Source organism: Oryctolagus cuniculus, chromosome 15, assembly GCF_964237555.1.
Source record: "Oryctolagus cuniculus chromosome 15, mOryCun1.1, whole genome shotgun sequence".
Classification (NCBI taxonomy): Eukaryota; Metazoa; Chordata; class Mammalia; order Lagomorpha; family Leporidae; genus Oryctolagus; species Oryctolagus cuniculus.
In genome coordinates, this window is record NC_091446.1 from 83,688,815 (window position 1) to 83,700,429 (window position 11,615).

Sequence of the window (11,615 nt, forward strand, 5' to 3'; positions counted from 1 at the left end):
AATTTTAAGAATAGCATGAGTAATTTGTGATGACAGAAATAAGAACATAATTGTTTTTTTCTTGGTGTGGGCTAATGACTGGGATGAGGAACAAGGAAGTTTGTGGTGAAATGGGAATGTTTTGCAATTAGATTTGTCATGCATAATTTCATATTTTACACATTTTATCACCTTGAAGCAGTCTTGCCAAATCCACCTCTGAAGACCTTGACAGAGGACCATGTAGATTACCAAGAATGATGGCAGAGATTTCCACCATGGTGGAAAACTGAACTGAATGAACAATAGGCCATTTTCCTTCCACAACTCCACGGTCTTATTTCTGCAGTCTCAGCTTGGACACAGCACCCCTGAGAGCCTGGTGCACCTGCTTGTTGCGCAGGGTGTAGATGACAGGGTTCAGCACTGGGGTCAGCACCGTGTTCACCAGAGCAGCCTGTCTGTTGAAGTCCACCCTGCTCGTCTGCTTTGGCTTCACATAGATGAAGAAACAGCTGCCGTACATGAGAGAGAGGACGATGAGGTGAGATGAGCAGGTGGAGAAAGCTTTCTGCTGCTCCCTGGCTGACGGGAGCCTCACGATGGTGACTACAATGTTGCCATATGCGATGATGGTCACAGTGAGTGACATCATAATGACACATAAAGCAAAGAAGAAGGCATATATTTCTTTCTTTTTTTTTTTTTTTTTGACAGGCAGAGTGGACAGTGAGAGAGAGACAGAGAGAAAGGTCTTCCTTTGCCGTTGGTTCACCCTCCAATGGCCGCTGCGGCCAGTGCGCTGCGGCCGGCGCACCGTGCTGATCCGAAGCCAGGAGCCAGGTACTTCTCCTGGTCTCCCATGGGGTGCAGGGCCCAAGGACTTGGGCCATCCTCCACTGGACTCCCGGACCACAGCAGAGAGCTGGCCTGGAAGACAGGCAACCGGGACAGAATCCGGTGCCCCGACCGGGACTAGAATCCAGGGTGCTGGTGCCGCAAGGCGGAAGATTAGCCTATTGAGCCACGGCGCCGGCCAGAAGGCATATATTTCAACAGCTATGGTGTCAGAACAGGAGAGGTTAATTAAGGAACCAAAGTCGCAGAAGAAGTGAGGGATGAGGTTGGAGCCACAGAAGGACAACTGGGAAACCTTGAGAACCAGAGCAGTGATGAAGAGAAAGGACACGTGCAGCAGCAGGAAACCAGAAGCAAACACACCCGCAGGCTCATGATGGCCAGGTAGTGTAGAGGCTTGCAAATGGCCAGGTATCGATCCAAAGACATCACAGCCAGGAGGAAGAAAATTGTTGACCCAAGGAATAAGAAAGAAAAGGCTTGTGTGAGACACGCAGTAAAGTGAATTCTTTGCTGTCCTAGAAGAAAGATGGACAGCAGCTTAGGAATCACTGTGCTAATAAAACAGCATTTGCAGGAGAAACTGCTGAGCAAAATATACATGGGTGTGTGGAGGCGCTGGTCAGCCCAGGTGACAGTGATGATGAGCGTGTTTCCTGTGATGGAGGCCAGGTACGCCAGCAGGTGCACCAGGAAGAGGACTTTCCCAAGGTGCTGGAGAGCAGGGAACCCCTGCAGGGTGAACTCCTGGACAGTTGTCTGGTTCCTCACCTCCATCAATATCTCCATCCCTCTTTGATCTGTTGGGCAGAAAATACTCTCATTGATAAATAGCTTAACTCACAACCACTATTTAAAATTCTGAATGTCAAACATTTTTCTATAAATATTTTTATTACAGGGAGCTGGGATTTAGCGTACCAGTCAGATTACCCATATCCCATATCAGAATGTCTTGGTTTTGTTCCCAGCTCCAACTACTGATTCCAGCTTCCCACTAACACAGACTCTGGGAGACAGAGCTGATGCCTCAACTATTTCTGATCCTGCCTCTCACATGAGGTGTTGTGAGCATTTGTGTGGTGAACAAGATGAGATCTCTCTCTCTCTTCTTATGTCTCTCTCTCTCTAACTCTATTTCTATCTCTCTCTATATGTCTATCTCTCACCATCCCTTCCTTTCTCTCTCTCAAATAAAGAAAAAGTTAAGAAAATGCATAATCATTTTGAACTTTCTGCATTTTTACATTTTTTAAAAATGAAAGTTTATTTTTGGGGTTTGTTTTTACAAACAACTTTAATGTGCATCCTAACTTTTCTTAAAAAAATGTTATCTTTCAATAATAGTCTATAAAGGACAGAATGCAAAATGAAAGTTATCATTGTTTGCAGACAAAATATACAACTAACAGACAACATTGAAGGCTCTTAAACCAGGGGCACACACTGGAAGTTTTTACGTTTCACTTGGATCACACATGTTCACAACAATAGGTTCACAAATCAAAGAATCAAATCAAATACTTCTGGTGACTTCACTTCCTGTTATTGTCCAGCTGTGTGCACCAGGCCCTCCCATGCACTGACTTCAGTCCTCTGGAATTAGAAAGCATGAACACCCATGCTTCAGCCCAGTTTTCGTGAAACCCATTGAGCCTGAGTTCTTTAACCAATATTTTGGGGCACAGGAAAGCTCAATAGGATAGTATCTTGCCAATGCCCATTCCATGGATTTAAGAGAAGCTAGAAGATGGGCGGTGGTGGTGGCTACATGGACTTCAGTGTTCAAACTCAGTGAACAAGCCCATGCTGGTGAACCAATATCCCTCCCGTTGTATCAGGTTGGGAGAGTGGGAGTGTCTCCTTCTGCTGTTGATCACACGTGACCCTTCATCCCTCCCGTTGTATCAGGTGGGAGAGTGGGAGTGTCTCCTTCTGCTGTTGGTCATGCATGACCCTTCATCCCTCCCGTTGTATCAGGTTGGGAGAGTGGGAGTGTTTCCTTCTGCTGTTGGTCATACGTGACCCTTCATCATTCCTTTGTGCTGGAGTGTTATTATATTGGAAGATTCTGTAGAGGCAGGATCACACTTGGATGCCCACAACAACCACTAGAAGAGTGTTAACCATTTACAAAAGCAAGACCTAACTGGGAACCACATTACTGCGTGTGTACTCTTCAGTGACGAGGTCTGGGTGTTTGCTGGAAATGAGGGCTCTAGTGCATAATCCACCACAGGCAAATGGTATTTGATTAGATTATTTGATCTCACTAACCCTGTTGCTTTAAACTCTGCCTGATTCACAATACTAGCTTAAACAAACAACACTCTGTGGTTTAAATGTTGAAGCCATTAGCTCAAAAATCATCCCTTGGGCACAAAGTACTCACCAAGAAGTAGGTCACAGGAAATAGTGTTCCTTCAACCACGTGCTGCTCTTTTCTTCCAACAACCTGCAAACTATTTCTAGGCTAATGGGAAGGAAAACAGAAGTCCAATCATTACCTAATGTCGAAAGTCAGCAGGAGATTATTATAAAGGCTGATTATTTTCAAAGAAGACAGATTTCCAAATCCTAGAGGGGGAACAGCTGGAGTTCTCCCGTTAGCAATCTGGCTGGTAAATCTCATTTCTTCAAGACTGGCAGCACGCCCCAGTCTGCACAAGCAATTGCAGGCGTGAAGACTTAGAATTTCCAAGCACATTCATACCAGTTCTATGGGACGTGACCACAGAGGCCATCCTGAAAATCCGTCATGGCTGGTTGTGTGCCCATCCCAAAGGAGACTCAGGAAAAGTAGCAGCGGAGGCCTAATTCTGTTGCCCAGAGACCCTGTTTGCCACTCTCCTGTAAACTGGCTGCTGTCCTGTTGTTAGCGAGACCATCCCAATCATACATGCCTGTTGTTAGTGAGACCATCCCAATCATACATGCAAGCACACTTAAATGCCCTTGTGATGCACCACATGGCAATTTCCAGCCTCAATGAGGACACACAGAGTCCCAAAGGACAAACCTCTGGACACTCAGACTTCATTAGAGGAACACGACAGGAGGCAGGGACTAAAACCACAGCACATTCCCAGGGCGAATTGAATTGTTCATTGCTGGAAATGAGGGAGTTCAGAAGAAATATATTGTAGTTACCACTTCTCTACCATCATTATCAGTAATCTACATGGTCCTTGGCCAAGGTCTTCAGAGGTGGATTTGTAAGACTGCCCCAAGGTGATAAAACATGTAAAATACGCAATTATGTGTGTCAAGAGAGACAGGCTCAAGGAACAGAAACACTTCTTTATGACTCAGTTGGTTTTGCTTTTCTCTTTATGCGCTTTGACATAGTATTTCTTTATTGAGGTATAATTTACATACTACAAAATGCATAATTCTTAATTGTACAGATCAATAATTTTTGTGCATGAACAACCACATAGCACTGCTCAAATCTAGTTATAAAACATGCCCATTTCACACAGATTTCCTTGTTCCTCACCCCAGGCAGCAGCCCACACCAGGAAAAAACAATTATTTTCTTACATCTGTCCTCACAAATTACTCATGCTGTTTGTAGAATTTGCTTTTTATGTACTCAAGAGCCAGAGACAGTGGCATTGACATTTGTGTATTGGTCTTGTGCCCACATGGAATCCAGACACTGTGATGTGGGACGTGGAATCTTAACTGCTGGGCTGAAGTCCAGCTGCCTGCGTGTTTTTGATGGGAACACAGCGTGTGCTTCTCGTCTGGCTTTTTGTCTCTCCTGTTTTGTCTCTGGAGACATCTGTGCTGTCTCCCCTGCAGTGGCTGCCCTTGTGCATTGCTCTGTAGCCAGTTTTCCTTCTCCCACCCAAGGTTTGTGTCCTCTTCAATGCAATGGGATTATAAATGAAGCTACTATGAATACATTGTTACACATCTTTTAGGGATTTCTCCTGGGTCTGTAACTTGGAGTGAAAGTACTGAGTTGCAGAAATAGGTCTTCCTCTACTTTGAGTGTGATTCCACTCCCCAGCTTGGGCAAACACTTTCTCCTCAGAGTCATAAGCTAATGGCACTGGGAGAGTAGGGACTTCCCAGTTGTGCTAAGAGGTGAGCATCATGGAGGTCCTCTGGTCAGCAGGGGCGTGGCCTTGGAAAGCAGTTCTCAAGTGTACAAAAGCAAATGTTATTCCTTATTACTTACCCATATTACTCATATATTGCTTCTCCATTTCATTCCCTATGTGCATCAGTGGGTTCAGACTGTATCACTTCCCTTCTACCTGACAAGCTTATTTAGCATCTTTTTTTTTAAATTTTGCTGCATGACAGTGTTATCAACTTTTTATCACACTTTTTATCTGCAAATGTTTTCTATGTCCTTCACTTTTGAGTGATAGCCTCATAACATGTTCCAGGTTGAGTTTTTGTTTGTTTTGTTGTTGTTGAAGTTCTTAAGTTCCTTTTATCTTATGGATATTAATCCTTTATCAGATGCACAGTTTAGAAATATTTTCTCCCATTTTGTTGGCTGTCTTCTCACTGTGTGAATTGTGTCTTTTGCTGCACAGAAGCTTCTAAGTCCTATATAATCCTATTTATATAACATTATCTGTGCTTTTGGGGTCTTTTCCAAAAGTGTATTGCCTATGCCAGTGTTTTAGGGTATTTCTTTTATTTTTGCTTTAGTAGTTTCATAGTTTCAGGTCTTACCTGTAAATCCTTGATCTATTTTGGGTTGATTTTTGTATAGAGTATAACCCAGGGACCCTGTTTGAAACTTGTACGTGTGGAAATCCAATTTCCAGGCCAGCGCCGAGGCTCACTAGGCTAATCCTCCGCCTCGCTGCACCGGCACACCAGGTTCTAGTCCCGGTTGGGGCGCCGGATTCTGTCCTGGTTGCCCCTCTTCCAGGCCAGCTCTCTGCTGTGGCCAGGGAGTGCAGTGGAGGATGGCCCAAGTGCTTGGGCCCTGTACCCCATGGGAGACCAGGAGAAGCACCTGGCTCCTGCCTTCGGATCAGCGCAGTGCGCTGGCCACAGCGGCCATTGGAGGGTGAACCAACAGCAAAGGAAGACCTTTGTCTCTCTCCCTGTCCACTCTGCCTGTTAAAAAAATAAAGAAAAAAAAAAGGAAATCCAATTTCCCCACATCATTTGTCCTTAATCCAGGAAATGTTTTAGCATATTTGTAAAGATAAAGTTGGTTGTAGATGCATGGATTTCTCTTGGAGGTTTCTGTTCTCCAGCATTGTTCTACCTATTTTGTGCCATACCAGGCTGTTTTGTTTATAATAACCCTGTATTATGTTTTGAACTCTGGTATTGTGATACCTCCAACTTTGTTTTTATTGTTTGGATTGCTTTGACCATATGGAGGCTATTGTGCTTCTGTATGAATTTTAAGGGTTTTTGTTTTTTGATTCTGTGAAGGATGCCATTAGAATTTTGGTGAGGATTGTTTGAATCTGTAAGTTTCTTAGGGTAGTATGTACATTTGCTAATATTAATTCTTCCAATCCACGAACATGGGGAAGCTATCCATTTTTTTTCTTTTCTACTTTATCCATTTTTTTCTTTTCTACTTCTGTAATTATTGTTTTGTAATTTTCACTATAGGATTCTTTCACCTGTTTGGTTAAATTGATCCAAGCTATCTAAATTTTTTGTAGCTGTTGTAACTGGGATTGTTCTTATAATTTCTTTTTTTTTTATTTTTTTTTTGACAGGCAGAGTGGACAGTGAGAGAGAGACAGAGAGAAAGGTCTTCCTTTGCCCTTGGTTCACCCTCCAATGGCCGGCACACCGCGCTGATCCGATGGCAGGAGCCAGGAGCCAGGTGCTTTTCCTGGTCTCCCATGGGGTGCAGGGCCCAAGCACCTGGGCCATCCTCCACTGCACTCCCTGGCCACAGCAGAGGGCTGGCTTGGAAGAGGGACAACCGGGACAGAATCCGGCGCCCCAACCGGGACTAGAACCCGGTGTGCCGGCGCCGCTAGGCGGAGGATTAGCCTAGTGAGCCGCGGCGCTGGCCTGTTCTTATAATTTCTTTTTCAACCAGATTATTGTTGGTATATACAAATGCTACTGATTTTATGTGTTGATTTGTATCCTGTAACTTTGTTGAATTTTCTTGTCAATTCTTATAACCTCACGGCTGAGTCATTTTTTTCTTGTATAATAGAATCGTGGAATCTACAAACAGCAATAATTTTGACTCCCTTCTTTCCGACTTGTATACATTTTCTTTCTTCCTCTTGTAACAGCTCTGGCTAAAATTTCCATCACTATATTGAATAAAAGTGAACATTCTTGTATAGTTCATGACCTTTGTGAAAATGCTTCTAGCTTTTTCCCATTCAACATCATATTGTCTGTGGGATTGTCATACATACATGCCTTCATTGTGTTGAATTATATTCTTTATGTACCTAATTTGTTGAAGGTTTTTATTACCGAAGGAGGATGTGTTTTTTTAAGATTTTTATTTATTTATTTGACAGGTAGAGTTATAGACAGTGAGAGAGAGAGAGAGAGAGAGAGAGACAGAAAGGTCTTCCTTCTGTTTGTTCACTCCCCAAATGGCCGTTACTGCCTGCACTGTGCCGATCCAAAGCCAGGAGCCAGGTGCTTTCTCCTGGTCTGCCATGCACTTGGGCCATCCTCCACTGCTTTCCCAGGTCACAGCAGAGAGCTGGACTGGAAGAGGAGCACCCGGGACTAGAACCTGAGTCCATATGGGATGCCGGCGCCACAGGCGGAAGATTAACCTAGTGCTTCACAGTGCTGGTCCCAGGAGGATGTATTTTATCAAATGCTTTCTCTGTACCTATTGAGACAATTATGTGAATTTTATCCTGTATTCTGTTGATGTGACATATCACATTCATTGGTTTGTGTGTGTTGAGCCATCTCTGCATCCCTGGGATATGGCTTGCTTGGTCATTTTTCAAAAGAAATAGAAATGACGGGCTGGCGCCGTGGCTCACTAGGCTAATCCTCCACCTTGCGGCGCCGGCACACCGGGTTCTAGTCCCGGTCGGGGCGCCGGATTCTGTCCTGGTTGCCCCTCTTCCAGGCCAGCTCTCTACTGTGGCCCGGGAGTGCAGTGGAGGATGGCCCAAGTCCTTGGGCCCTGCACCCCATGGGAGACCAGGATAAGTACCTGGCTCCTGCCATCGGATCAGTGTGGTGCACCGGCTGCAGCACACCGGCCGCGGCAGCCATTGGAGGGTGAACCAATGGCAAAGGAAGACCTTTCTCTCTCTCTCTCTCTCTCACTGTCCACTCTGCCTGTCAAAAAAAAAAAATAGAAATGACTTAAAAATATATGAAAAATACTCAGTCTCACTAACCATTAGTCTTTTGTGGTATCACACAGATTTAAAGATTGTTTTTCTGATTTCTGTGAAAAATATCATTTGAATTTTGAAAAGGCTTGTATTGAATTGGTAAATCACTTTGGATAGTATGAACATTTCAACTATTAGTTTTCCAATCTCTGAACAGAAGATATCTTTTGTTGGTGATTTCTTCAAGTTCTTTATTAGTGTTCTGTAGCTTTCTATGTACAGATCTTTCACTTCCTTGGTTAAATGCTTTAAATTTATTTTATCTTTTTCTGATTAAAAGTTGATATTTAATGATTGTACATATTTAATAATTGTACAAACACATTATTAGGTATAATGTGATGTTTTCAGCCAAGTATGCTGAATTAATTCACACATCACTTCAAACATTTATGACTGCACTGTGACAGAAGATTCAAAATCCTTTTTCTAGCTGTTTTGAAAATATATTACTCATTACTATTGAGTATACTTACCATACTGTGCAATAGCACACTATAACTTGATTAGGCTTATTTCTAAGTGTTTTTTGATGCTGTTGTAAATGAGTTTTTTCTTGACTGATTTTTTTCAGATGGTTCATTATTAATGTATAAAAACACTAGTGATTTCTAAATGTTGTTTTTGTATCCGACTTCACTGAAATTTTTAGTTCTAATACTTTTTAGTGTCATCTACATTTAAGATCATGGCATCTCCCAACAGAGACAATTTAATTCCTTTCTTTCCAATTTGGGTGCTTTTTTTCTTTATAGCACTTATTAGATATGGCAAAGACTTCCAGTACTATGTTAAAAAGAAGTGGTGATGGACTGGAGCCACGGCTCACTTGGTTAGTCCTCCACCTGTGTCACCAGCATCCCATATGGGCGCCGGGTTCTAGTCCCAGAGCTCCTAATAGTGAAAGAGAAGCTCTCAACTTCTCACCACTGAGCGTAATGTTAGCTGCGGGGTTGTCTTATAAGGACTTTACTGTGTTAGGTACATTCCTTCTACACCTGATTTGGTGACCATTTTTATCATGAAAGGACTTTGGATTTTGTCAAATGATTTTTCTATACATGGTCTTTATTAATGTGGTGTATCACATGTATTCATTTGGAACATCTTGGCATCACAGGGATAAAACCCATTTGATTGTGGTGAATGATCCTTTTAATGCACTGTTGATTCGTTTTACTGAAATTTTGTCAAGGATTTTTATCCCATTTTGATCAGGGATATTGGCCTGTCATTTTCTTTTCTTATCTGGCTTTGGTATTGTGGGGAGCAACTGAGACTAGACTAAGTTACTGGAACTAGGACTAATTCTATGCATCTGCTCTCCCACAATATGGCTCTGGGGAGGACCAAACAACTTCTACGCAGCTGCCTCATCAGTTTGACTGATAAGCTGCAGGAGCTGATCCTGCTCCTGATTGGAGGAGAGCAGTGTGCTCAGCGTGTGGGGAGAGAACGCCAGCAGAGTTGGGATTGGTGGAAGAGGACTATAAAGGAGGAGAGAGACAACATGCACCAGGAACACCTGAGGAACATCTGAGCAGCCCCCGAGAGATCCCGCCGGTGGTGTTCCGCTCCTCCGCGGAAGTGGGGGAAGTGGTGCGGGGGTGCCGCCCCTCCGCGGAGGCGCCGCCCCTCCGCGGAGGCGGGGGGCCGGCAGCTAACCCGGGACGGCGTCGTTCCTCGGCGAGTGAGGGAAGGGCAGCTACCCCGAGAAGGGCCGTGCAGACAAAAGAACAGCGCAGGGTCCAGTGTCGTTCCTCCGTGAATGGGGGAGCGACAGGTATTAAGGTAATTCTTGTTTTGTACAATTAGTTTGGTGGTGTACTCACATCTTCAATTTTTTGGAAGCACTTGAGAGGAATCGCTATTAGTTTCTTTTTATGCTCATGTGTTTGATAAAATTCACCAGTCAAGCCATACAATCCTAGTTTTTTTAATTGGGAGGTTTTTAACCAAAGACTACATGTTTATGAATTTTCTAAAATTCTTCATGCTGTGATTGTTAACTTCATACATTGATGGTCATAGAAAATACTTGATATGATTCCAATTTTCTTAAATTTGTTAAGACTTGGTATGTGTCCTAACGTGTTCTATCCTGAAAAAATTATATGCACACTTGAGAAGAATCTGCATTCAACTGCTGTTAGATAGAAAGTTTGTATATTTGTGTTGGTCCATTTGGTTCATGGCATAGTTCAAGTTCAATAATACGTTACTAATTTTCTATTGTTGAAAGTGGAGTATTACCTGACTATTATATTACAGTCTATCCCTTCAGATGCATTAATATTTTATTTATATATTTAAGTGTTCTAATGTTGAGTGCCTACATATTTATGATTGGCATATTTTCTTAATGAATTGATCCCTTTATCATGAGGTTTTTTTTTATACAGTTTTTTACTTAAACTCTATCCTATCTGGTTAGATAGAGCTAGCTACCCCTGCTCAGTTTGTTTTACTTATTTATTTTTAGTGTGTTTTCTATTTGCATGAAATATCTTTGTCCATCTCTTCATTTCCTGTTTTTTTGTGTCCTTAAAAGTGAAATAAGTCTCCCTTTCCTTTGTAAAAGATGTATTTTTATTTATTTGAAGGGCAGAGTTACACAGAGAGGGGGAGAAACAGAGAGAGAGATATCCTTCATCCGCTGGTTCACTCCCCAAATGGCTGCCACGGCCCAGGGCAAGGCCAGGCCGAAGCCAGGAGCCCAGACCTTCTTTCGGATCTCCCACATAGGTGCAGGGGCCCAAGCACTTGGGCACCTTCCAGTGCCTTTCCAGGCACGTAAGCAGGGAGCTGGATCTGAAGTAGAGCAGCCGGGTCTGGAACCGGTGCCACTATGGTATACTGGTGTCAGAGTAGGCAGCTTTACCCACCACGCCACAAAGCAGGCCCCAGAAATGAGTCTCTTTTTCCATAGCATGTAGCTGGGTCTTTTTTTTCTCTTTTTCTCTTCATCTTTTGGATTTTTATTTGCTTATTTAATTTACTTGAAAGTTGGTGGGTGGTGAGTGAGCTTCCATTCAGTGGTTCACGCCTCGAATGTCAACAACAACCGGGGCTGGGCCAGGCTGAAGACAAGAGTGTGGCACTCAGTCCACCTATCCCACACCAGTCAGTCCTTCATCTGCTACCCTCCCAGACTGAGCATTACCACAAAGCTGGATCAGAAGCTGAGCTGGAACGCAAGTCCAGGGACTCTGATAAGATAAGCAGTGACTTAACCATATGCACCAGACACCCACCCTTTTATGTCTTTTCCTTGGAGAATTTACTCAATTTATATTCAAAGTAAGTTGGGGCCCATGCTTGGGGTTGCAGGTTAAGCCACTGCCTGCAGTACCCGGCATCCCATATGGGTGCTGGTTCAAGACCCGGCAGCTCCACTTCTGATCCAGCTCTCTGCTACGGCCTGGTGAAGATGGCCCAAGT

At 43.5% G+C, this 11,615-nt stretch overlaps 1 pseudogene; it reads right to left on the reverse strand.

The window, feature by feature from the left end:
- Nucleotides 1-316: 316 nt before the first annotated feature.
- LOC138845453 (olfactory receptor 6C75-like) lies at nt 317-1,626 on the reverse strand (annotated as a pseudogene).
- Between the last annotated feature and the right edge of the window lie 9,989 nt (nt 1,627-11,615).